This window comes from Carcharhinus amblyrhynchos, chromosome 22 (genome assembly GCF_965287045.1).
Source record: "Carcharhinus amblyrhynchos chromosome 22, sCarAmb.v2.hapA, whole genome shotgun sequence".
NCBI classification, from domain to species: Eukaryota; Metazoa; Chordata; class Chondrichthyes; order Carcharhiniformes; family Carcharhinidae; genus Carcharhinus; species Carcharhinus amblyrhynchos.
Genome location: NC_137345.1, coordinates 12,933,569 through 12,959,455, shown reverse-complemented (window position 1 = coordinate 12,959,455; position 25,887 = coordinate 12,933,569). Strand labels below are relative to the sequence as shown.

Here is a 25,887-nt window from a genome sequence, read left to right as displayed (position 1 = left end):
TCCTCCGGTGGGAAACACTAGCTAAGCTAACCTGTGCCAATCAAACACAGTCCACCGGTCTCTGCTGGAACTGGATGGTGGGAGAAAGCAAGAATTTGTGGCACTGCTGCCTCACAGCGCCAGGGACCCAGGTTCGATTCCGGCCTCAGGTGAAGGTCTGTGTGTGGACTGTGCATATTCTCTCTGGGCCTGCGTGGGTTTCCTCCCACACCCCAAAGCTGTGCCGGGTGGGTGGATTGGCCATGCTAAATTACCCCTCAGTGTCGGGAGGATTCGTTTGTAGAGATGTGGGTTTATGGGGAATAGAGCCTGGGTGGGATTGGGCCAAATGGCAGCAATGCTAACCACTGTGCTACCGTGGGGTGGTACAGTGCTAGCATTGCTGCCTCACAGTGTCAGGGACCTGGATTCAATTCCAGCCTCAGGTCTATGTGGAATTTGCACATTCTCCATGTCTGCGTGGGTTTCCTCCAGGTGCTCTGGTTTCCTCCCACACTCCAAAGCTGTGCGGGTTAGGTGAATTGGCCATGCTAAATTGACTCTTAGTGTAAGGTAATTCATTGGTAAATATGTGGGATTATGGGGAATAGGGCCTGGGTGGGATTGTGGTCGGTGCAGACTCAATGGGCTGAATGGCCTCCTTCTTCACTGTAGGGATTCTATTCATATGTGAATGTGCCATTGAAGTGTCAAAGGGGTGCCCATGGAATTGTGCCAGGACAAGGAGAAAATGTCCTCAAGCGAGGAGAAGTGTGAGAGAAAGGCTTTAAAATGCAGCTTATTATGATTACTTCTAAAAATCTAATATGACTCCATATTTGACGCTGAAGGTGCACAGGCCAAAATCTTGATGCAAACACAGGAGAGATCAATGCCCAAAGAAACCAATGATGCAGGCTTAGTGTCCAATAGTGAAACTCTACAAGGCCAATATCCAGAACCAAGATGCACCAGCGTTCACTGCTAAACAGCACAGAACCAATAACAGGTCAAATACCTTGAATCTGAAACTGGACAATATAGGACTTGTGCCACATAACAGCACAGTTTAACTATATGGGGTGTACAACTTGCATTCATTAATAATATAAGATACTATATTTTTCTCATGGTGATAGACTGGAGTAGCTTATTTTAATTCTTGCATAACCAAACAATTGATTTGTCAAATTTATTTATTAGTGTCACAGGTAGGCTTATGTTAACACTGCAATGAAGTTACTGTGAAAATTCCCTAGTCACTACACTCTGGCGCCTGTTCGGGTACACAGAGGGAGAATTTAGCATGGCCAATGCACCTAACCAGCACATCTTTCAGACTGTGAGAGGAAACGTAAGCACCCGGAGGAAACCCATGCAGACACAGGGAGAATGTGCAAACTCCACTTGAGACCGGAATTGAACCAGGGTCCCTGGCGCTGTGAGGCAGCAATGCTAACTACTGTGCCACCGTGCTACCCCTCACAAATTTGGAGTTGGTAACGATTACGTTCACTTGGAGGAGGAGGAGATCTGAATAAAATCGAGAATAGGCAAAAATGGAACTTCCAAAAGGAAACTTTACCTCAGTAACTTTTCCCTCTTTGTTCGGTTATGGGGTTGAAGAGACAGTTCAACATTACAGCCTATTGACTATCAATCAACTTTATATGGACACTTCTGGTAAATTCAGGAAGCTTGTCAGTGTAAATGCTGATTCTTAGACATGCCTTAAAGCAGTGTATGATTTATGGTGGTACACTGGCCCATATCATTATTGAAATGCTACAACAGCTGTATGAAAGCCATTTCCTGACTAGGCCATCACTGCTGACAGAATTCATACCATAGGACCTCATAACTCAACCTCAGTGTCTGCAATTGCAGACACTTTAGCTGGAGGTACAATGAGCTACAGGAGTGACCCCTTAAATTGAGTTTAGTTTGCTTATTCAATTTCCATAGAGTACCCTTTGGTTTATAATTACTTTCGGAGATTGAGGTTTGATTAGAATTTTTCTTGCACGTTTGGCGAGGAGGTGGCTAACTTACTTCCTCCAGAGCCTTGTAAGGAGCACAAAGGGGAACGCGTGGATGGGATGTGAATGTGACTGCTGTGTCTCTGCTCTATGTCGCCGCCAGTCAGCCTCCTCTGAGCACCGCAACAAGTAAGCAGCTCCCCTCTCCAACTGGTCAGGAACCTAGTATTTTGTTTTAAATTGCGCGGACAAATGGCCGAATGCCACTGCAAAGTTTTCTTGGAGGCACGGTGTTCATTTCTACCCGCAGTTTACCACAGTGCTAAAAGTCCTAGTGGCTTGGGTAGGCTCAAGAAATGGGAAGGTCACCCAACTTGATAAATGTGGACAATTTAAATACCATTGCACATCTTGCCACGACCATTTTGAAAAGTCTATAATGTGTCTTTGTCTGAATTGAAGTCTCTGCAACATAATCTACATAGAAAACTTGAACGTTATTGCACTTTGAAATGGCCATTTCAAAATGTTTATACTGTTTTTCAGTTATTTTATGAATAAAATATATTTTCACAAAACAAACAAATCAGGAAGGAACCCAGTGTCCAATGCAGGTAAATTGTATGAAACTCCAAAGGTTAACCTCCAACAGTATATGATTGTGGCTCTTGAACTTGGCTTTTGTTAGCCTGGGTTCACATTGAGGTTTAGTTAAGTGTAGCATTTCCCTGTGACAAAGTTTATTTATTTATTAGTCACAAGTACATTCACACTGCAACGAAGTTACTGTGAAAATCCCTTAGTCGCTACACTCCAGTGCCTGTTTGGGTAAACTGAGGGAGAATTTAGCACGGCCAGTGCACCCAACCAGCACGTCTTTCAGACTGTGGGAGGAAACCGGAGCATCCGGAGGAAATCCACGCAGTCAGGGAGAGAATGTGCAAACTCCACACAGATAGTGACCCAAGCTGGGAATCGAACCCAAGTCCCTGGCGCTGAGAGGCAGCAATGCTAACCACTGCGCCACCGTGCCACCCTGAAAGAGAATATCCACTGTATAAGCAGTGAAATCTTTGCTACTGATAACTGTTATATCCTCTTCTGTACTCACTTGCGTGGATATTCCCATTCATAAGCACCTGAATATCATAAACAAACTCCCAGTAAAAACATCAGTTCTTATTTGCGACAAGACCTCAGTTAGTTGCTGAAATTTTACGCAGAGGTTCAAAAATGACGTTTTAAAAAATGGGTAGAAAATGATTTTTCCAATATAGTTGAACCGGTGATTGTTTAGGGACTCCCTAGCTATCGAGGATACCAGAACAGATCCTAATTCTGTGCCTCCCCACTTATGCATTTCCAATATGTTATTGAGACAGATCAGTGAGGCAAATGAACTTGCCAGGAACTGAACAAAACCTGCCTCCACTGATTGCTGACGCACATTTGTGTTCATTACGATTCATCTAAATGACTGATGATGCTGTTTATCTTTTCCCACGCAGGTTGTTCACACATTGAGGCACGCACATTTGCTTCTTTATTGAAAAGGGTGGTTGATATTTAAGGGAATGCTAACAATATATGGCCAGTCCATCTGCCTAGGCTTTAAGCATAACACTATCTGTGTTTTGGTTATAGCAGTCGCCGGTGACAAAAACCATTCCAGTCAAGCAAGGCTCCATATTGGGAATGGAATCTCCGTATCCTTTCATGTTTGCTGTTTCTAAGAGGTCATGTCACCAATTTCAATAGAAACAGCAATCAGAAGAAGCCCCACTGTGTTACGATGTGGGTGCTTAGTTCCACATACCCCTGTGCAAATGTTGCTTGTGAAGATCGGCTTCACTTGGTGAGTTGGGTCACTTGAATTATCTTGTCAAGGTCGTGCCTTCTATTGTGTTTATTTTACCTGACATTTCTTCCCCTCCCACCCCCACCGTCATGTTGACTTTCTCACTGGGGATGTTGGCAATGCTTGTTCGTGCAGTGACTTAGCCCAACCTCCTTTAATCATACCTGAACCAGTCATTGTCTGGGGACTCCCTAACTGCAGAGGAAATGGCATGGTGCCTCAAGTGGTTAGCACTGCTGCCTCATAACGCCCGGGTTCGATTCCCGGCTTGGGTCACGGCATGTGCGGAGTCTGCACATTCTCCTCCGGGTTTCTTCCAGGTATTCCGGTTTCCTCCCACAGTCCAAAGGTATGTGGGTTAGGTGGCCATGCTAAATCGCCCCTTAGCGTTGGGGGACTAGCTAAGATAAATGCATGGGGTTGTTGGGATACAGCCTTGGTGAGTTTGTGGTTGGTGCAGACTTGATGGGCTGAATGGCCTCCCTCTGCATTGTAGGATTCTATGATACTTGGACAGACCCTAATTCTGTGCCATTTAGCATCTCCTCTTATGCATTTCCAATAGTACTCACTGGATGCAGGCTGATTTCCCTTTTTGAACCCAGCAGCATAGTGGTGTCAATAAGCCTATCAAGACTGATATAATCATGGGCAATGGTGAGATTTACTGTCTCAGATAGATGGCCTAGAGATGTTATCACCAGAGTATTAATCCAGAAATTCAGCTAATGTTCAGTGGATCCGGGTTCAAATCCTGCCACTGTGGATGATGGAAGTTGAATTCAACAAAAAAATTCTGAAATTAAGAATCAACTGATGGCCATGAAACTATTGTCAATTGTTGTAACAACTCCCCCTGGGGCACTACTGTCCTTTAAGGAAGAAAATCTGCTGTCTTTACCTGGTCTGGCCTACATGTGACTCCAGAGCCACAGCAATGTGGTTGACTCTCAACTGCCCTCTGAACAAGGGATGTGCAATAAATGCTGGCCCAGTCAGTGACACCCATGTCCCAAGAATGAATAACATGCTTTTTCCTTTAATGAACATCACTAAAAGCAGACCATTGAGACATCTCATTGCTGTTTGTGGGATCTTGCTGTGCACACATTGACTGCTGACATTCCCATGTTATAACAGCAACTAAGAAGTACTCAAAAGGCTATCAATCCTGGGCGATGTATTATAATATAAACGCATGTTTATTTATTTCTATACATAAAATCATAGAACCCCAGACACTTACTCTGCTAATCCCCATAATTTAGGCATCTTTGGACACTAAGGGCCAATCTAGCATGGTCAACCCACCCCATGCACACATCATTGGACTGTGAGAGGAAACTGGAGCACTGGGAGGAAATCCACGCAGACACGGGGAGAAAGTGCAAACTCCACACAGACAGTGACCTGAGGCCGGAAGCAAACTTGGGTGCTGGGCACTGTGAGGTGGCAGGGCTAACTACTAACCAGTGCTAACTCTGGGCCATTGTGCTGCCTGCCTTCTCAAGGATGGGAAATTAAATGTTGGCCTTGGGTATCCGCAGAATGAATAAAAGAATGTTTTCTTCAACCTCAGAAGAAGAAGCTCCATACAGGAAAGTACTGACAAATTCCTTAAGGAATGGGCTAAGAAATGTAGTCAGCAATCAGTTTCAGAAAGTCACAGTCTTAAGATTCTGTACCATGCACAAATGTTAGAAGTATGGCAAATTTGACACTGGGTTCAAATTGGGTTCTTAGTACTCTGCAAGTTAACACTTACACAGTCAAGGCCAATGCTGTCAATGTAGTCTTGGGGACACAACAACTTATATTTATATAGTGCCTTTAAATGTAATGAAACACCCCAAGGCATTTCACAGCGGCATTATAAAACAGAATGCAAGGCTGAATCACATGAGGAGATACAAGGCCAGGCAACGAAAAGTTTGGTCAAAAAGGTAGGTTTAAAGATTGTCTTTAAGACAGACAGGAAGAGAGAAGTGGGGAGGCATAAAATAAAATAAAGTTTATTTGTTAGTCACAAATAGGCTTACATTCACATTGCAATGAAGTTATTGTAAAAATCCCCGAGTCACCACACTCCGGTGCCTGTATGGGAACCTGAGGGAGAATTTAGCATGGCTAACTCACCTAACCAGCACGTCTTTCGGACTGCGGGAGGAAACCGGAGCACCCGGAGGAAACCCACGCAGACACGGGGAGAACGTGCAAACTCCACACAGACAGTGACCCAAGCTAGAAATCGAACCAGGGTCCCTGGTGCTGTGAGGCAGCGGTGCTAACCACCAAGTAAAGTTTATTTATTAGTCACAAGTAGGCTTACATTCACACTGCAATGAAGTTACTGTGAAAATCCCCTGTTCAGGTATACTGAGGGAGAATTTAGCATGGCCAATCCACTTGACCTTGTGAGGGAATTCCAGTGTTTAGGGCCAAGGGAACCTGAAGGTACGGCCACCAATTCTGAGGATGCTCAAAATGAACACATATGTCAAAGGGGTGTGGGGATGGAGGAAATTAGAAGTAGGGAGAGGAGCGTTCCTCAAGCAATTCGAAAACAGGGCTGGGAATTTTAAAAGCAAAGTGTTGCTTGACAGAGAGCTGGCGTAGGTCAGTGAGCACAGGGGTGAGGGGTGAACAGGACTCGGGGGCGAGTTAAGACACGGGCAGCAGATGGAAATTTATGGGCAGTTCCATAAAATCTACACCTGGCTGAATTGGGGGTAAGTGGACAATCCATTTCAATGGCTTCAGCTAGTTAAAAACCATCAATAAAACAGTTCAACCCTTCAATAAAAACAAACCAAGAATGAAAAACAAATTGAACGGCAACTGGCTTCCACGAGATTTGCGAGGTTGTAAACTGGGGAATAAAAGTATAGGGTGGCACGGCTGCATTTAGTAGCCTGAAGAGAGTCTCGACGGCCTCTTGTCTGCCTTTGTATTCCCGGTGTCGTGTTTCCATAAACAGACTCTGCCACATTGTTCTAATTCCACAGTCAAGAAGTGATGATGCAGAACATGAGCACATGGAAGGACAAATAGCAGTAATTGCTGTCTAAATTTACAGATGGGATTCTATTAAGTAGAAGTGGTTCTGTCTGGCAAATCTTTTGCGGTATTTATCTCATAAGGAAGGAGAAGCTCTTGGACATAGAGACACTGGACAATGGGCCAAGGAATCTTTCGGATGTTGAAATCCTTTACCTGCTCTCAAATTCTAAGTTTGCAGATCAATAAAAAGGAAGTAGTCTATTGACATAATGTTTTTCACAGCTACTTTCTCAACGCACTTTCCAGTTGATGAACTCCTGTCATGGTTGCAATGTAGGAAATATGGCAGCCAATTTGCTCACATCCAGCGAACAGCAATGTGATAGTGATCAGGGAATCAGCTTTTGAGGGGTAAGTATTGACCTGGGGAAATACCCTGCTCATCTCCGAAATGGTGCCATGGGATCTTATGCAGAAAGTTTAACACCTTATCCAAAAGACAGTACCCCCCCCCCGAAAGAGTATGGCACTCTCCCACTACTGCATTGGGCAACAGCCTCAACTTTTGGCCGAATTCCGCAGTGGGACTCAATCCTGGAACCTGGTAACTCAAGAGGCGAGAGCATCACCAACTGAGCCATGGCAGATACATACTGCTTGCTCTCAATAGGGGTAGCACAATGAGTTAGCACTGCTGCCTCACAGCGCTAGGGACCTGGATTCAATGCTGGCCTTGGGTCATTGTCTTTGTGGAGTTTGTACATTCTCCTTGTGCCTGCGTGGGTTTCCTCCCGGTGCTCTGGTTTCCTCCCACACTCCAAAGACGTGTGGGTTAGGTTGATTGGCCATGCAAATTGACCTTAGTGTCAGGGGATTAGCAGGGTAAATACATGAGGTTACGGGAATAGGGCCTGGCTGAGATTGTGGTCGGTTGCAGACTCAATGGGCCAAATGGCCTTCTTCTGCGCAGCGGGGATTCTATGATTCCAATTGGTTAAGTCTGCTGACTCTGGATGTCAGTTGACACTTATGAGACTGGTATGGCTCTTTCTTGAGCACTTTTGCAGACATGTGCCTGTTATCCCTGAGTGAACCAGCTTTCACAATGAGAACAAGTAAGACCAGTTGTCACTATTGTAAAAACATATCAATTTTCATCTTTAATAAAAGCAAATTACTGCAGTGTCTAAAACAAAAACACAAAATGATGGAAAATCTCAGCAGGTCTGACAACATCCATGGAGAGAGAATAGAACCAATATTTTGAGTCAGGATGACTCTTCATCAGAACTGCTTCACATCTAGACTCAAAACATTAGCTCTGTTCCCTCTCCACAGATGCTGTCAGACCTGCGGAGATTTTCCATCATTTTCTGTTTGAATTTTCTTATTAACTGTCAAAGAAACTTCGTTCTTATTACAATCACAAAGGGAATGGTGAAAGGAACATTTAAGAGAAATGTCAAGAAGAATTTCTTCACGCAAAGGGAGATCAAGGCCTGGAAGGGTTTTCCTACTAGAGTAGTGGAGGCAAAGACCCTAGACTCAGTCATAGAATCATAGAATCCCCACAATGTAGAAAGAGGCCATTCAGCCCATCAAACCTGCACTGACAACCATCCTACCTAGGTCCTATCCCCATAGCCGCTGCTAATCTCCTTGATATAAAAGGGCAGTTAAGCATGACCAATCAATCTAATCCATGCATCTTTGGAGTGTGGGAGGAAATCGGAGCACTCAGAGGAAACCCACACAGACACAGGGAGACATGCAAACTCCACATGGACAGTGGCCAGGATTGAACCCGGGTCCCTAGCTCTGTGAAACAGCAGTGCTAACTACTGTGCCACCATGCCGCTGGACTGACTTCAGACAATTACATACGAGGGTCGGGATGTATTTTTAAAAAATTACAATGTACGAGCTAAAATGGAATGGTCTATCATAGTGATGATTTTTGCTTGCATGAAAGAATTAAGGCTTTGAAAATCCTGCAGAGCTGAACTGAAGCTGAACTTTAACAGCTGTATGTGTGCATTAATCCTAACAAGCAGAAGAATAGAATGGCCAATAGCACTGGTGTGTACTGCATCAGAGAGATTTCTTATAAAAGATCCCACAGTGCAATCTAAAAGTTCAAACCTTTCACTCAAACAATGGTTCACCATCAAACTCTTCAGGATTATAGATGGGAGATTAAAGCATCCTCATCATGTGAGTGTGGAGATCCTTATCAAAACCTTGGAAGCGCCATCACTGAACACTGATACCATAGGAAATTTGTAGGCAACCTACACTTAGTCCACTTTATTACTCTGGAAGCATCGGCTTGGTGATTTTGGTGGCACAGTGATTAGCTCTGCTGCCTCACAGCGCCAGGGACCTGGGTTCAATTCCGGCCTCGGGTCACAGTCACAGTGTGTGTTTGCACATTCTCCCCGTGTTTGCATGGGTTTCCTCCGGGTGCTCTGCTTTCCTCCCATACTCCAAGGATGTGCATGTTAGGTTGCTTGGCTATACTAAATTGACCCAAGTGTCGGGGGGGATTAGCAAGGTAAATATGTGGGATTGCGGGAATAGGGCTTGGGTGGGATTGTGGTCGGTGTGGACTTGGTGGGCTGAATGGCCTCCTTCTGCATTGTAGGGATTCTATGATTTGCATGTCTCCCTGTGTCTGAATTTTTCTAAAAGTACGGACGTAAGAAAGAAGATCATCACAATTTGATTTTCCTTCTTTTGTTCTTTGCGATCTGAATTCAGTCCAGTGAAGTGATGAGCTTTCATTAACCTGAATCAAAATTAGGCTGGAACAGTTGATCTACGAAAAGAATGTTTCTTTGAACAGAATGTTTGTCAGAGGACAACAATGGCAACTTGCATTTATATAGCATCTTTAAATGTAGTAAAATGTTCCAAAGTACATCAAGTGGACACAAAATCTGTAACCGAGAACCCCGAAACTGGGGATCTTCCAGTCCTGCTGAAATTGACCCCTGCTGTTGGAGAATGGACAAACCATGCCATTTGCCATCAAATTTGGTGGGTCCAGAAGATCTCAGCGATGGCCATTGGTAAGCTACATCCAGGGGGAAAGCTGGACAATTCTGGCCTGAGTCACGCAATGAAATTTTACAGCAGATGAACCGTTACCAGAGAGGTCAAGAAATGTCCTAAAGCAGAAAGGTTGAGTGATAGACAAACGGAGAGGTCTAGGGATGGAATTCCTAAACATGTAGCCCAGGCTGAAAGGCGCCAATGGTGAGGCAATTAAAATTGGGGATGTGCAAGAGGCCAGAATTGGAAAAGTGCAAATAAGGGGCAGAATTTTCTGCTCCTCCCAAGGCATGTTTTGTGGAGGTATAGCAGCTCACCATTGGACTGGATCTTCCAGTCCCACCACTGTCATTTCTCATTGTTCACACCCTCTGCTGTCGGGAGACCTGTGGCAGGGGGTGGGGTAGGGTCACCAATGAGCAGGATCGGAAAATCCCGCTGGAGGGAAAAACCAGAGAATCCTGTCCAGTGTCTTAAGAGAGTTGTAGGATTTGAGAAGGTCCTAGGGAGAGGGAGAGGTGAAATCATGGAGGAATTTGAAAATGAGGGCGAGAATTGTAAAATTGCGATATTGTGGATAAGCCTCTCCTGAACCCCCTCACTCCTGCCCCAAAATGTTATCCTCCTCAAGGAAGCCATGTTGACCCATTTTCATTATATTTGATCAGGTCTATTTAGGGAAGCCTTAGAGATGAGAAAGAAACTAAATTCCGAAAAATTGCATTGGAATTGTAAGGATAGCTTTGGAAACTGGGCGGAGGTCAGAGGTTAATGTTCACTTATTTTTCTCTATCAAATTCTAATCTGTTGTGTTTTCTCAATGAGCCAAGTTTTCAAAAAAAAATTCATTAGTTCTTATTTTCAGGTGACTGATGAAGTACTTGTATTTAGTCAGTTATTGCAGAACAGAATACCTCTTCACCTTTACTTTCAATAGAGTTACATTCCAATAGTGACTATACTTATAAAGGCATGGTGGCACAATGGTTAGCACTGCTGCCTCACAGTGCCAGGGACCTGGGTTTGATTCTCGGCGTGGGTCCCTGTGTGGAGTTTGCATGTTTTTCCCATGTCTATATGGGTTTGCTGTGGTTTTCTTCCGCAGTCCAAAAGACATACTGGTTAGGTGCATATTGGCCATGCTAAATTCTTCCTCATCATACTCAAACAGGCGCCAAAGTGTGGTAACTAAGGGATTTTCACAGTAGCTTCATTGCAGTGTGAATATAAGCCTGCTTGAATAAATATTTTTTTTTAAGAAGTACTTCATGGGCTTTGGGATATCCGGAGAATGTGGAAGCCTCTATACAAACAGGAGTTTCTCCTCTTTTCCGCCTGTGGCATTGCTTCGGACTGAGTAAGGGGAATCTGGACAGGGGAGGGAATAAGCAGCAGGTAAGGGCCAATAGGCTTCAGGACAGGGAGACTTGAATGGTGCACAGCATTGGGGAACAGAAGGAAGTGAGGTCAGCATGAGCATGGAGTAGTCATGTGTAAGGATACGGGCAGCAGGACAACAGAACAAAAAGCTGACAGGGAACAGGCAGTCAGTAGAATGGAAAGGAGCAGGGAAGTGCAACAGATTCACGGAGAAAAGTGGAAGAGAGACAGTTCACTGATGGGAGACCAGTTAATGCCTCAGGTCCAGACCAGAATGTTCCTGTCTCTACTGGCATTAGGCTGCATTAAAGTAGTGACATCCCTACCCATTCCTTTCAACTCCACCAGGTAAATGCTAAGTTAGATTCATAGGTCATAGAGGGTTACAGCAAGGAAACAGGCCCTTCAGCCCAACTTGTTCATGCTGCCCCTTTTTTAACCCCTAAGCTCGTCCCATTTGCCCACATTTGGCCCATATCCCTCTATACCTATCATACTCATGTAACTGTCTAAATGCTTTTTAAAAGGCAAAATTGTACCTGTTTCTACTACTACCTCTGGCACCTTGTTCCAGACACTCACCACCCTCTGGGTGAAAAAATTGCCCTTCTAGACCCTTTTGTATTTCTCCCCTCTCACCTTAAGCTATGCCCTTTAGTTTTAGACCCCCCTACCTTTGGGAAAAGATACTGACTACCTAGCTGATCTATGCCGCTCATTATTTTATAGACTTCTATAAGATCACCACTAAGCTCCTATACTCCAGAGAAAAAAAAGATCTAGTCCACCCAGCCTCTCCTTAGAACTCAAACCATCAAGTCCCAGTAGCATTCTAGTAAATCTTTTCTGCACTCTTTCTAGTTTAATAATATCCTTTCTATAATAGGGTGACCGTAACTGTACACAGTATTCCAAGTGTGGCTTTACCAATTGTCTTGTACAACTTCAAAAAGACATCCCAACTCCTGTATTCAATGTTCTGACCAATGAAACCAAGCATGCCAAATGCCTTTTTCACCACTCTGTCCACCTGTGACTCCACTTTCAAGGAGCTATGAACCTGTACCCTTAGATTTCTTTGTTCTGTAACTCTTCCCTACAACTTACCATTAACTGAACAAGTCCTGCCCTGGTTTGATTGACAAAAGTGCATCACCTCACATTTATCTAAATTAAACTCCATCTGCCACTTGTCAGCCTACTGGCCCAATTGATCAAGATCCTTTTGCAATTGTAGATTACCTTCTTCACCATCCACTATGCCACCAATCTTGGCGTCATCTGCAAACTTACTAACCATGACTACTAAACTCTCATCCAAATCATTAATATAGGCGACAAATAACAGTGGACCCAGCACCAATCCCTAAGGTACACTGCTGGTCACAGGCCTCCTGAAAAGTAACCTCTACAACCACCCGCTGACTTCTGTCATTCAGTCAATTTTGTATCCATTTGGCTACCTCACACTATGATCCCACGAGTTTTAATCTTATGCAACAACTTATCATATCAAAGGCCTTGCTAAAGTCCATGTAGACAACATCAACTGCGCTGCCCTCATCTATTTTCTTGGTTGCCCCTTCAAAAAAACTCAATCAAATTTGTAAGGCACGATTTTCCACTCGCAAAGCCATGCTGACTGTTCCTAATCAGTCCTTGTGTCTCTAAATGCTTGTAGATCCTATCTCTCAGAATACCTACCTACCAACAAATTATCCACTACAGATGTGAGGCTCACCCAGGCTTCTCCCTGCAGCCCTTCTTAAACAAAGACACAGCATTTGCCACCCTCCAATCTTCAGGCACCTCACCTGTGACTATTGAAATAGATATAATTGTGTTGATGTGTGTGAAAGCAAAAGGAATAAAATTACAGAAGCCCTGAGCTAGGGTGCTTGAGCCAATTTAGAAGCAGTGATATACCATAGAACCTCCTTCTGGTGTCTTGTGGCCTTGGGAAGCTGCTGGACAGCTGTTCTGACCAAGATGTTCTTCATGCTCTGACATTACCTCCCACACTGTGTTACACAGATGCTAGCTGTGAACTCCTGACACCATAATATAACACAGAAGAGATTTATCCCCCACTGTCTACACGTGATATTTGATCCTGAATCATAGTCACTTTGAAAACAAAATCTTTGCTAAACTAGGCCTTTGCATTCTAGAGCCCTGGACTTGTCAACTTAGGGCTTTCTCCGAAACATGGAAAGAAATGTTTGATAAAAATACAGAAAGTGCTGGGCATACTCAGTTGGACTGGCAGCATTGAGGGAGCGAGAAACAGAGTTAATGTTTTGAGTCAAATATGTGTACTTCATCAGAAAATGCTTTTATATTGTCAAAGATAGTTGGTCAATTAAAGTTGATCGTTGAAGTTGTCTGAGGGTGACTGTCCAAGAACAGGACGTTCTAAGGAACTTGGGGCCTTAGTTTTAGCAAGTGGCTGGGGAACTCCTGAGAAAACAGCCAAGCCATGTGAAATATGGAGCTCCACTGAGCTAAGGTACATAATCACTGACCAACCATTTCTCATAATATAAAAACAAAGAATAACACAAATATATAAAGTTCTGAAGAAGAATTCATATTTGACTTGAAATATTAGCTTTGATTCTCTCTTCCCCCAATGCTGCCAAAGTGTTTGCGTCGTTTTAACCTGCCATCTCTTCCTAGATTTGGGATACATTCTTGTCCTAGGCCGAGGGGCTCAGGGATCTAGAATGTACAGGCCTAGATTCCGGATCAAGTATCACATGTGTAGACAGTGCAGGTAATCGCTTCTCCTATAGTGTCAGAGTTCACAAATAGCCTTGCTAAATAATAAGAATGTTGGAACTCCAAAGATGTGTGAGTTAAACTGATTGGCCGTGCTAAATTGACCCTGGGGTTTAGCAGGGTAAATATGTGAGGTTACGAGAATAGGGTCTAGGTGGGATTGTGGTTGGTACACACTCGATGGGCTGAATGGCCTCCTTCTGTACTGTAGGGATGCTATCATTCTAAGATTCTGCATGGCATGAATTGCCAGAGCCACCTCCTTCTATACTGCCTGAATTATCCTCACCTGGGACCTCCCATCTTGGATACCAAAGATCACGCCTTCACCTATAATTACCTCCGCCAAAATCTCAATCACTAAAGCCACCCTTGATGCAACCCCTCCTCCTGTCACTCTCATCCTCTTTCTGCTCTCTCATTTTCCCCCCCCTCACATGCATTTTTGATCAGCTGGACACGGAAACGACACAACTGCTGTAACAAAACTCTTTTAACCACTCTACCTTCTTTGCTATTTTCCCAGGGGTTCCGCAGGCTACCCGCTGGAGCGAGGCCCCCAAATTACTTAACGTGTTCTGCTCTTGGAAGGTGTCCCCCCCCCCCAGATGAGTGGCAATTTCAACTATCAACTTTAATAAGTTTAATTGTCAGGTCTGCTGTTTCTCTACATGCTGACTGAAGGATAGAGTGTGCAGTGCTCCAAGTGCCTCTCATTCTTCTACAAACAACTGGCTTTACTGGGTTTCTCTAGTTGGGGTTTGGCAGCTTCCTGATTCTTAATTGTACCGGGACAATTTCCACTTTGTTCACTAGAGAATACCATGGAGTTTTAAATCAAGGAAGATTAATATCGTGATGATTAGATTTTAATCATTTAATAAGCTACAACTGTAATCATTTACAGCTAATTAAATCACTGGCAAAAATCTGATTGTTTTTTAAGGCAAACCTTCTCAGCTAAGGTCATTTTCCAGAAATGTTTTTGCCTCTTTTTTTCTTTAAAACCTATTTCCTGAAGTTGCTGACTCCGTATATTTCCACCACCACTAACAATCTTGGGCACCTTGTCATTTTTAATCTTTTTTTATTTATCAGTATCACAAGTGGGCTTACATTAACACTGCAGTGAAATTACTGTGAAAATCCCTCAGTTGCTACACTCTGGCGCCTGTACGGGTACACCGAGGGAGAATTTAGCACGGCCAATACCCCTAACCAGCACGTCTTTCAGACTTGTGGGAGGAAACAAGAGCATCCGGAGGAAACCCATGCAGACATGGGGACAATGTGCAGACTGTCACAGATAGTGACCCAAACTGGGAATCGAACCCAGGTCCCTGGCGTTGTGAGTAACCATGCCTAATTTCCCTTGAGCAGATGGTGGTGAGCTGTCTTCTTGAACTGCTATACACCCGCACTGCTATTAGGGAGGCATTTCCAAGGATTTTGCCTCAGCACAATAAGCTACATAAATGAACAGAATAAAACTTCACAAAAACACGGCAGATAGTTTTTCCTGCCTATTGGCTCTGGCCAAAATGATCGAGTATCCGAAAGGGACAGATCTCAGATTGTACCATTTGTAAAATTAATGACTAAAAATAGATGATAGGTCCTCATGATTTGTGTTTAAATTTTGCAACTGTTGTTGTGCAGCCTCCCCCGGTCAATGACATTCTTATGTTCCAGCAGCAGAGGCCTACTTGTCAAGGGCCAATGATGTGCACATCCTACCAATTTATGCACTGAGTTGGTTCATTGTGAAGTGTGTTATACACTGTGACTCAAGACAATATCATGAGGCTCACATGCTGATGAATGTCAATGTCAATTTCTCAGCTCACTGCATCCAATTCTCCCTAACCCTTTCCCATTCATTGTAATCGTGGGGGCAATTCCACAAGTGCAAAAATAATTCAGTGTTTCATTTTGCTACCATTATTCTCTAGATTTGTTGGAAATCTGTTGATAAAATGAAGTCGAGGTCATCTATATACAGGAGTCAGTTTGACTTCACTGCCCTGTAATGCAAACACACCAGGAGACACTGCCAAGGGGCTCAAACTGCGCCAGTGTTGTTGGATGGTTGCCAGGCTTATCTTTTGTTTAAACCGCCTCCCCTTCTCCCTTTGTCTCATTCGATTACAGTTATTCTCTTTAACGCTTGGCACCTGATCATCACTGCTTAATGTACCCCCCATTGATCCGGGGTGGCACAGTGGTTAGCACTGCTGCTTCGCAGCGTTAGGTACCCAGGTTTGATTCTCGGCTTGGGTCACTGTATGTGCAGAGTTTGCATGTTCTCCCTGTGTCTGCAGGTGTTTCCTCCCACATTCTGAAAGATGTGCTGGTTAGGTGCATTGACCCGAACAGGCGCTGGAGTATGGCGACTAGGGGAATTCCACAGTAACTTCATTGCAGTCATGGAGTCATAGAGCTTTACAGTAACCTTTGGCCCAACTTGTCATTCTGCCCCTTTCTTTTCAACCCCTAAGCTAGTCCCAATTGCCTGCATTTGGCCCATCTCTCCATACCCATCTTACCCATACAAATGTCTAAATGCTTCTTAAAAGAAAAAATTGTATCTGCCTCTACTACTACCACCTCTGGCAGCTTGTTCCAGACACTCACCACCCTCTGTGTGAAAAAATTGCCCCTCTGGATCCTTTTGTATCTCTCCCGTCTCACCTTAAACCTATACCCTCTAGTTTTAGACTCTCCTACCTTTGGGAAAAAGTATTGACTATCCAGCTGAGCTATGCCCTTCATTATTTTGTAGACCTCTATGAGATCACCACTAAACCTCCTACTTTCTAGAGAAAGAAGTCCCAGCCTATCCAGCATCTCCTTATAACTCAAACCATCGAGTCCTGGTAGCATCCTAGTAAATCTTTTCTGCACTCTTTCCAGTTTAATAACATCCTTTCTATAATAGGGTGACCAGAACTGTACACAGTATTCCAAGTGTAGCCTTACCAATGTCTTGTACAACTTCAAAAAGACTTCCCTACTTCTATATTCAGTATTCTGCCCAATGGAACCAAGCATGCCAAATGTCTTCTTCACCACTCTGTCCGCCTGTGACTCCACTTTCAAGGAGCTATGAACCTGTACCCCTTGATCTCTTTGTCCTATAACTCTCCTCAACGCCCTACCATTAACTGAGTAAGTCCTGCCCTGGCTCGATCTGCCAAAATGCATCACCTTGCATTTATCAAAGTTAAACCTCATCTGCCATTCGTCAGCCCACTGGCCCAATTGATTGCAATCGTCGATAACCTTCTTCGCTGTCCACCATGCCAATATAATGTTAATGTAAGCCTTACTTGTGACTAATAAATTAACTTCTAACTTTAAGAATATCACACGTTAAGCATGAAAGACCCTGAATGCTGGTTGAATGGATAGTTGGCTGGTCGATAGTAAAACATTTGACAGCAGACCAAGATGGAACAAAGCCATTTCAGGAAATGCGGAATGTTTTATGATCCAAAGTAAAATGAAGGTGAAGAAAATGTCAGCACTGATTGTCTTGCAGTTTCTCACAAGGAAATGTATTGAGTGAAGATGTTAAACTATTTCCCATTACAGCCAGTGGTCGACTGCATGTAGCGTTTTAGATTGAGTGTGTTGACTAATATTGACCGACTATAACCTCATATTGAAATTCAAACAAGCGTTGTTTAGTCAAGACCAGTGTTTTGGCCCAGGATGGCACAGACTGAATTCCAATGAGTTCAGAGGATACCAACAGCTCCTCTTCTGCACCGACATAATGGGCTGAATTTTACATGTCCCTGGTGGGTGGGTTTCCTGTTTGGTGCAGGGAATGGGGGCATGTAGAATAGGACAGGCACTCACCTTCCTGCCCACCCGAGCTTAGCCCCAGAATGTGCTGGACAAACCAGCTGCCAATTTGCCTTATTTGAAATAAATAATTAAAGTTCAATTAGGCTCATTATCAAACCAATTACACTGACAATATGCAACCCCATGCCATTAACTGTTTGGTGTGGACAGCCAGGCAGGAGTGGGCAACTCAATCTTAAGGATGAGAAGGAAAGGGGACACTGACACTCTGAGCACTATTATCTAAAAAAGAACTTGGTCAGGGTTGTGGGAGGAAGGTGGGAAAATGAAAGTTGGGTAAACCATTTATTTGGAGAGCTGGTGCGGACACAATGGGCCGAATGGCCTCCTCTGTGCTGAAAAGTCTGTGCTTCTGATGTTGTCTGAGTTGCTGCCTTCAGGGGGAGATATTAAACTGACCCCAGCATTATCACTTCACCATTTGATGGAAGAGTAGAGTGTCAATACCAATATTTCTCCTTCACTAGAAACAGACAAGCTGCTTATCTGTCTCACAGTATGTTCCTGGTCCATTTGCCCACATAAGCACAGTCATTGAACTCCAGAGATAATTCACTAGACGCATTTCTGATTTTGTCAATAATACAAAATGTGCACCGTTGATTCAAGTATCCCTTTCTGGGATCAGGTTAGCTCAGTTGACTGGACAGCTGGTTAGTGGCCCAGAGTGACATTAACAGTATGGGTTCAATGCCCGTACCAGCTGAGGTTATTCATGAAGGCTCCTCCTTCTCAACCTTACCCTTAGCCCGAGGTGGGATGATCTTCAGGTTAAAATCCACCACCAGTTATCTCTCCCCTCAAAAGAGAGAGCATCTTCTGAGACTATGGCTGATTTGTTTACATACACAATTACCCTAATTTGTGTGCAAGACAGAGACACTTTTTTTTCATTCATTTCTGGGCCTCGCTGTCTAGCCAGCATTCATTGCCCATCCTGAATGCCCTTGAAACTGAATAGCTTGCGAGGCCATTTCAGAGGGAAGTTGAGAGTCAACCACATTACTGTGGCTCTGGAGTCAGGTGTAGGCTAGACCTGGTAAGGACGGCAGATTTTCTCCCTAAAGGACATTAGTGAACCAGATGAACTTTTCTGACAATTGGCAATGGTTTCACAGTCATCAGTAGATTCTTAATTCCAGATTTTTTTAATTGAATTCAAGTTCCACCATCTGCTGTGGCAGGATTCGAACCACAGTTCCCAGAACATTAGCTGAGTTTTTGGATTAATAGTTGAGCGATAATACCACGAGGCCATCGCCTCCCCTTTGGCATGATAAATGCCAATTTTATTGATCTTTCCAGGAACGGCTTTACTTCCAGCCAGGAGATTAGCGATTAACTGGTATCAAGGTTGGATTTGAAAAGCTGGTAGAAAGCACTAAGGGAAGTAAAAAGCTTCACAGATTTGTGATCTTGGGAAAGAATTAGAACAGAATACAACAGACTGAGAGCCAGATTTTGCCTTGAAGTCTGAAAATAGGAAGGAGGGCAAGGGCTTAGTGCTAGAACACTTGTCATTCAGCTGAAAAAATAAAGCTTTCTTTTACACTTTAAGGCTGGAATCTTCTCTGTAAAAAGAGCATTAAATACTACCAACAGCAATATTTGTAGCACACTTTAATATATGTGCGGATTAATTTTCTAATGATTTGGGAATACGGCTTTAAATAGACTGAAAGAGGCATCTCATTAAAGGGCTGATACTGCCCAGGGGGTGAGTGGGGAGACGGTGTTATTATGGTAAGGGTTTCAGATGGCCTTAAGGTGTTCCAATAAGGTCTGGGGTTTGGATTAGTGGAATCAGAGCAGTCAGAATACAAATCCAGCCCAATCTCAGAGTTATTAATAATTCCCCTCGCAGAGTTACGGGTCCATCTGCATAAAAACCTTTCACGTTAATGGCTCAAAAGAGGAACACATCACAACGACGCTCGTTTGACTTTTGATGTCCCGGACTGTTACTTAAAAGTATATCCCCGCAATAAAAAAAATCCACATGGGTCTTGGCTCAGATTCAGCTCGACACAAAGTAATAAAAATACAGACCACATGAAAGCAGCCAAAAGAGGTGACAGGAAGCACAATATTACCTTTGGCTTTCATTTTGGAAATGTGTGACTAATTTTACCCATTACTTTCTAAATCTCCTTCGGAACTCCGAGCCAACAATTACAAACTGTGAAACATTCACAAAAGCGATAGTTTATGTGTCAGGCTATGGATAGACCTACAGTGGAATACATTTCCATCACGGCATGTTGATCCCATGTTCGCCTACCCGGCGATATAAAACAGGAAACTGCTACCCAGGGAGACATTTCTGCTCTTTAGCCCCTCGCCCGAATCAAAATATTTTCAACTGAATGTAGGCAAGTTAATGGGCCATCCATTGTAGAATGTTAAATAGATCTACTGCTGGAGGTAGGGAGGAGGTTGGAGGCAATGGCACTACTCAATCCTTGGTCCAAGAATAAGCTCAGGTTACTGTAACTCTATCACTGTTAGCTATGGCTCAGTTCATGGCAGGACTTTTGGCTGTGACTTGGAGGATTATGGGTTCAGACTCTCACTCCAGAGCACAAAATTGCAGAGCTGACACTCCGATGCAGGATTGAAGGAGTGCTGCATTGTCTGAGGTGCCAAGAATGTTAAACTCAGGCCTTTTCAGTTTCTTGTGTAGAAAGTTCCAAGTTTCAAAGGAGAGCAGAGAAGTTTTCCATAGCATCCAGTTGGCAGCATTTATCCCCAAAACAGATGATCACATTGCCGTCTATAGAAGTTTGCTGACTGTACATTGACCATGTTGTTTCCTTCAGCCCAATAATGGCTATTGCATGTTTGGATATAGGAGTGCTTTGGGAAGTCCCAAATGCAAACTCTTTCTCTCTTTTCATCCTCTTCCCTCCCGTGCCCCCGAATGCTACTCTTTATGGATGAACCTTGACAACCAAGTGCTTGCAGCTTTCCAATGATGGTAAAGCTGAGCTTGGATTTACCCTTGCCCAGTGTCCACATGAGCGCACCTTCTAGCTGGGGCTGGAGAAGGGGGATTTAATTTTTCCACTCACTAACCAGGAAGATTGAGGGTGAATGCACTGCCACCTCTGCTAGACCATCTGCCCCTCCAACACTGCACTAGCCCCCCACCGCCATGTCACACCTCCCCACCCACCTCCACTATGCCAACCCCCAACGCCACACCAACCAGCCCCCACCACTGCATCACACCCCCTACCTCCAAAACACCACCCCCCCACCACTGCATCACACCCTACTGTGCCCTCCCTCCATCACCAACCCTCCAATGCTGAGATTGGGATACTCATGAAGGACTTGAGGCTGATAAGTGAAAAGTAATATTTGTGCCACACAAGTGCCAAGAAATGACCATCTCCAACAAGAGAGAATCTAACCATTTTCTCTTGACATTCACGGGCATTACTATCGCCAGTAATCCCCCACCATCAACATCCTGGGAGCTACCATCAACAAGAACCTGAACTGGACCAGCCTCGTAAATACTGCAAGGACAGGTCAGAAGGTGGGAATTCTATGGCAAGTAGCTCCAAAGCTTGTCCATCATCTGAAAGGCACAAGTCAGGTGTGTGATGGAATATTGTCCACTTGCCTGAATGAATACAGCTCCCACAACACTCAGAAATCTCAACACCATCCAAAACAAAATAGTCTGCTTTATTGGCACTCCATCCACCTCCTTATACATTCCACTTCCTGCACTACCAACACACAGTGGCAGCAGTGTGTACCATCTACAAGATGCACTGCAGCAACTCACCAAGGTTCGTTTAACAGCACCTTCTGAAGTCTACCACCTGGAAAAACCAAAACAGCAGATGTATGGGAACATCACCATGCACAGGTTTTACTCCAAGTTACACACCATCTTGACTTAGAACTATATTGTTGTTCCTTCACCAGATCAACATACTGAATTTTCTCCCTAACAGCACTGTCTAACCCACACCGCAAAGACTGCAAAGGTTCAAGGAGGTGGCTCACCATCACCTTGTCTTAGCTATGATGCTCATATCCAGGGACAAATAAAAAGACAAGGATCTGTACTCAGGACTTTCCCGAGCGATATGCTTGAGGTTGCTTATGTAGTGCCAGACCAAGTAGTGTTGTGAAAGAAATTAGGGTTCGGCCAGATGCTGTACTAGGAGAATTAGAGTCAAGAATGACAGACTTTGAGAAAAGAAATGACTCTTTCCTGAACCTTGAATGTTATGTTTAAGGGTGGCACAGAGGTTAGCTCTTCTGCCTCACAGCGCCAGGGACCCAGGTTCAATTCTAGCCTCAGGTCACTGTGTGTGCGTTGTTTGCATATTCTCCCTGTGTTTACGTGGGTTTCCTCCAACTGCTCCGGTTTTCTCCCATAATACAAAGATGTGCAGGTTAGGTGGAATGGCCATGCTAAATTGCCCCTTAGTGTCCCAAGATGTGTAGGTAAGGGGTTATAGGGGAAATTGGATGGTCAGGGGTGTACGAGCCTGGGGAAAGTGCTGAGTCAGTGCAGACCTGATGGGAAGCGACTTCTCCATTGGTTACGCAAAGCAGATGGACAACTGACATCTGATGGAAGCAAAGATTAGTTGGTGTACGTACTGGGCTATGCTCACCGTTGCCTGGTTCGCCAAAGCCAATTTCTTTACTAATACATAGTGGCAATGTTCCCTCCAATGTCTCTTTGCTGTGTGCATCCCATTTATTGCACTGCATTGCATATTCAGATTGTTGCACACATCTCAAAGAAGAAATGTTGGTTGCGTGCAGCCTGTGTGTTACATTCAAGATTACTGCTCAGCTCTGCACCCAAGCATCTTAGAGGAGTCTTAATGCAGTGCTACGTAACGTAGGTGGGAGTACAGACCCTTGCACTGGTTATAGCCACTCCGTGGTCAATTTTTTAAAACTAGCTCTATTCCTCATAGCTGCACCAATGCCAGAATGATGAGCATCACAGTATGTAACTTAGAAAGAAAATGAATTTATTGTTTAAAGGGCCTTCCCTGTTGGCTCAGGGGATATTGAATTATGCAAAGGCAAAAAGTTCTGGGATTCCAGTTTCCAATCCTTATCCAGCAAATCCACTGCCCCAACAATCCTTCTCTCCCTCTCAAAACCCCCTCCGCCCTCCCACTTCTATGCATTATGCCAAGTGCGTTTATCAGGTACGGTCACATAGCCTGCCAAGCCTTATCGCCAACACTGAGAGAGACTGAACTGGGGGCTGAGGTGAATTACAGAAGGGAGACTGGTGCCTGTGAGGTTGTTCCGCAGCAGGAGTTGCAGGGGAAAGAGGAGAGAAAACTGATTAAAAAGAAAGAAAAAAACAAACACTAAAGTCAATGGAAATTTCTGTTACACTGAGGAAATCAAAAGCAAAGGATGCTTACAGAATTTCTTTGTTAGCCAAAGGTCTGTAAAGAGCAAGTCAAACTGGGGGTACATCAGAAGGCATTACACCAAGAAAACGAACAGCTTACTACAAGAAAGAAACGGGATATCTTTGACCAGCTGAGAATCATTCACCTGTGTATACCATGATAGCAGTGGCCAGCAATCACAAGCTGTGTCAAATGAAATGGATAAAGCAAAGGAATGAAAACAGTGGGAATTAATTGAAATCTCTGTGTCTCAGAGAGGGATTTTTCAGAGATTGTTCAAAATGAGCATTTTGCATTCATTGAGTTGAACATGAGGTTATCAGTCGTGAGGAGTCTTTGTGCATTCACATTGCAACCCAGTGAGAATATCAAATGCTCCCAGACCCACGTTTAAATGCAGATGGAGTCTCTTACTATCCTCCCCAGTTAAGTGTTCGCAGGTTATGTATAGCACATTAAGTGGAGTTCTGTGGCTCAAAACATTAACTCTATTTTTCTCTCCAAAGACGGTGCCAGATATGCTGAGTATTTCCAGCTTTTTCAGTTTTGATTTGTTACATTGAATGGTAAAGCTTCTTCTTCATTGCACTATCAGGAGCCTCCCTACCCCAAAGGCATCAAAGACCCAGAATCGCTCTGCCTCACACCTAGTGGGTAAAAGTATTTAACACAAGCTATAGCAAAATATGTGAGAAATGCAACATATTTTGGCATAGTATCTAGTTAATAAAGACAACAGTACTGGGCACTCACTGAAGAACTTTCCAGACCTGAAATCTTTAAGAATGTGGACCGATTGTGTGGATGTATATAGAGACTCTTGGAAATCCAGAGACTTCCTCATCCCAGATGTGAAGGGAAAGAATTTCAGCTTTGACATGTGCTACATTATACAGAATTTTCCGCAGGTGGCAATACATTTCAGTTATTCTAGTATAAACAGAATATATTTCTAGCCTTTTGTGGACCTATTCTGGCTTAACCATCGACCAGTAACCATGAAAAGTGACACTAAACTCAACATCTTAGAGACTGTCATTATGATTTACAAAACCTCTTCAGCACCTGGGCATGGCATTATGTAACTCTTCTGCAGTTAACCCACCATCAATTAAACCTCACTGGATCAATATTCTGGACAGGTCTTAACCTATTAGCTCAGTCTTTCCATTCCCCACACACACCCAGCACTTAATTGCCCCAGATTTTTCCCAGTAACTTTCAACTTCCTACCCTTCTCATCCTTAGCCCTCCTGGGATGTGGCATATATTGGCTGAAAGGGAGGCGCAAATGTAGTCTGTACAGGTTTCCCGACCCTTTACTGTACTGTGACATGGAGGACAACATGAGAATGGAAGGAGGGGAGTAATAACATCTAATTGCCCCCTTTGTTCCCCATGGGAAAGTGCCTGGTCTCAATGACCTGGCCGCCATGGATGACAAAGCTTAGATTAAGACCTCACCGTGTCTTAGGATGTATGTATTGGCATCTTTGCCCAACCCTCGAATGGTCTCGACAGCAATATCCTGTGGCAGGCAATGTGTTGCGAAGCAACTTTTTCTGTTGCCAGCCCTCGACTGAATGTAACGCACTTCCACTTGAACCAAGAGCTGACAGCAGATCCAAGCACACAATCTGTTTCTGGTAATCGTTACCATGGAACAGTTATAGAAATAACCACAACTGGAACCATTTAACTGAGGGGCCAGATCAAAGGAGTGAAATTCTGCTGATTATAAACGAGGGAATCGGATCCAATCAGACAAACTCAAGAACTCTATTAGCTTTTCTTAAAAAAAAGCTCTTCTAAATTAACAAAACCAAGCTGTAAGTGGAATTATAAGCCCCATTAAAGTTATTTTAAAACTGTGCTGTGAAGTCATTATAAATAGAAGTGCAACAACATTTTGAACGATAACTTATAAGAAGAGTAAAGAGTGATAGACTTACCCTGAGATACTGTGCAGAATTACTTCAAGTTCTTCGGCAGGTTCAGAAGTGTTCTTTTAAATTTAATCTGCCTCTCTCTCACCAAAGCTTTTGTCCTCTTGTGTCTTGTCCAGCTTTAGCAGGGGGTCACCTTTTCTTCCTCTCTTGTGTAGAGAGCAGCTCTTTTATTTGAGTCCGGCTGCATTCTCTCCACAGAAAGTCGTACTGAATGAAGGGCGAGCAGCTTAATGCGGGCACGGGGTGGGTGCGGGGGAGCGATGAGGTTAAAGCCAACTGATTACAGGCTGTCTGCACAGGAAGGAGTGATATACGTCCAGTCTTCACTGCCTCTTCAGCGGAGCTGGCCAATGCCGGTGGAGCATATCAGCTGGGTGGAACGAGTACATACTGAAAGAGGAGAGGCTGTTTGCTGGAGGGGCTTTTAACTCCTCGAAGGCCACGCTATTATTTTGAACCACAAACAGGTTATTTGGACTGGGCGCAAAGGCAGTAATGTTATAGCATTAGGGCTCGAAAGAGTGGTCCAATTTTAGCTTGGCACGAAAATAAAATCTGCATTTTAAATATAGATTTGCAGGGGTTTAATTAGTAAAAATGGGTTCAAGTCACATCAGATGCAC

At 43.9% G+C, this 25,887-nt stretch overlaps 1 protein-coding gene across 2 annotated transcripts in view; it reads right to left on the bottom strand.

Moving 5' to 3' along the window:
* LOC145356912 (prickle-like protein 1) overlaps positions 1-25,494 on the bottom strand; it is a 133,577-nt gene extending 108,083 nt beyond the window's left edge. For both annotated transcript variants that reach the window (XM_080209910.1, XM_080209911.1), the window contains exon 1: positions 25,268-25,494. The gene's annotated coding sequence lies outside the window, so the exon portion shown is untranslated. The remainder of the gene's footprint in view (positions 1-25,267) is intronic.
* Positions 25,495-25,887: the final 393 nt, after the last annotated feature.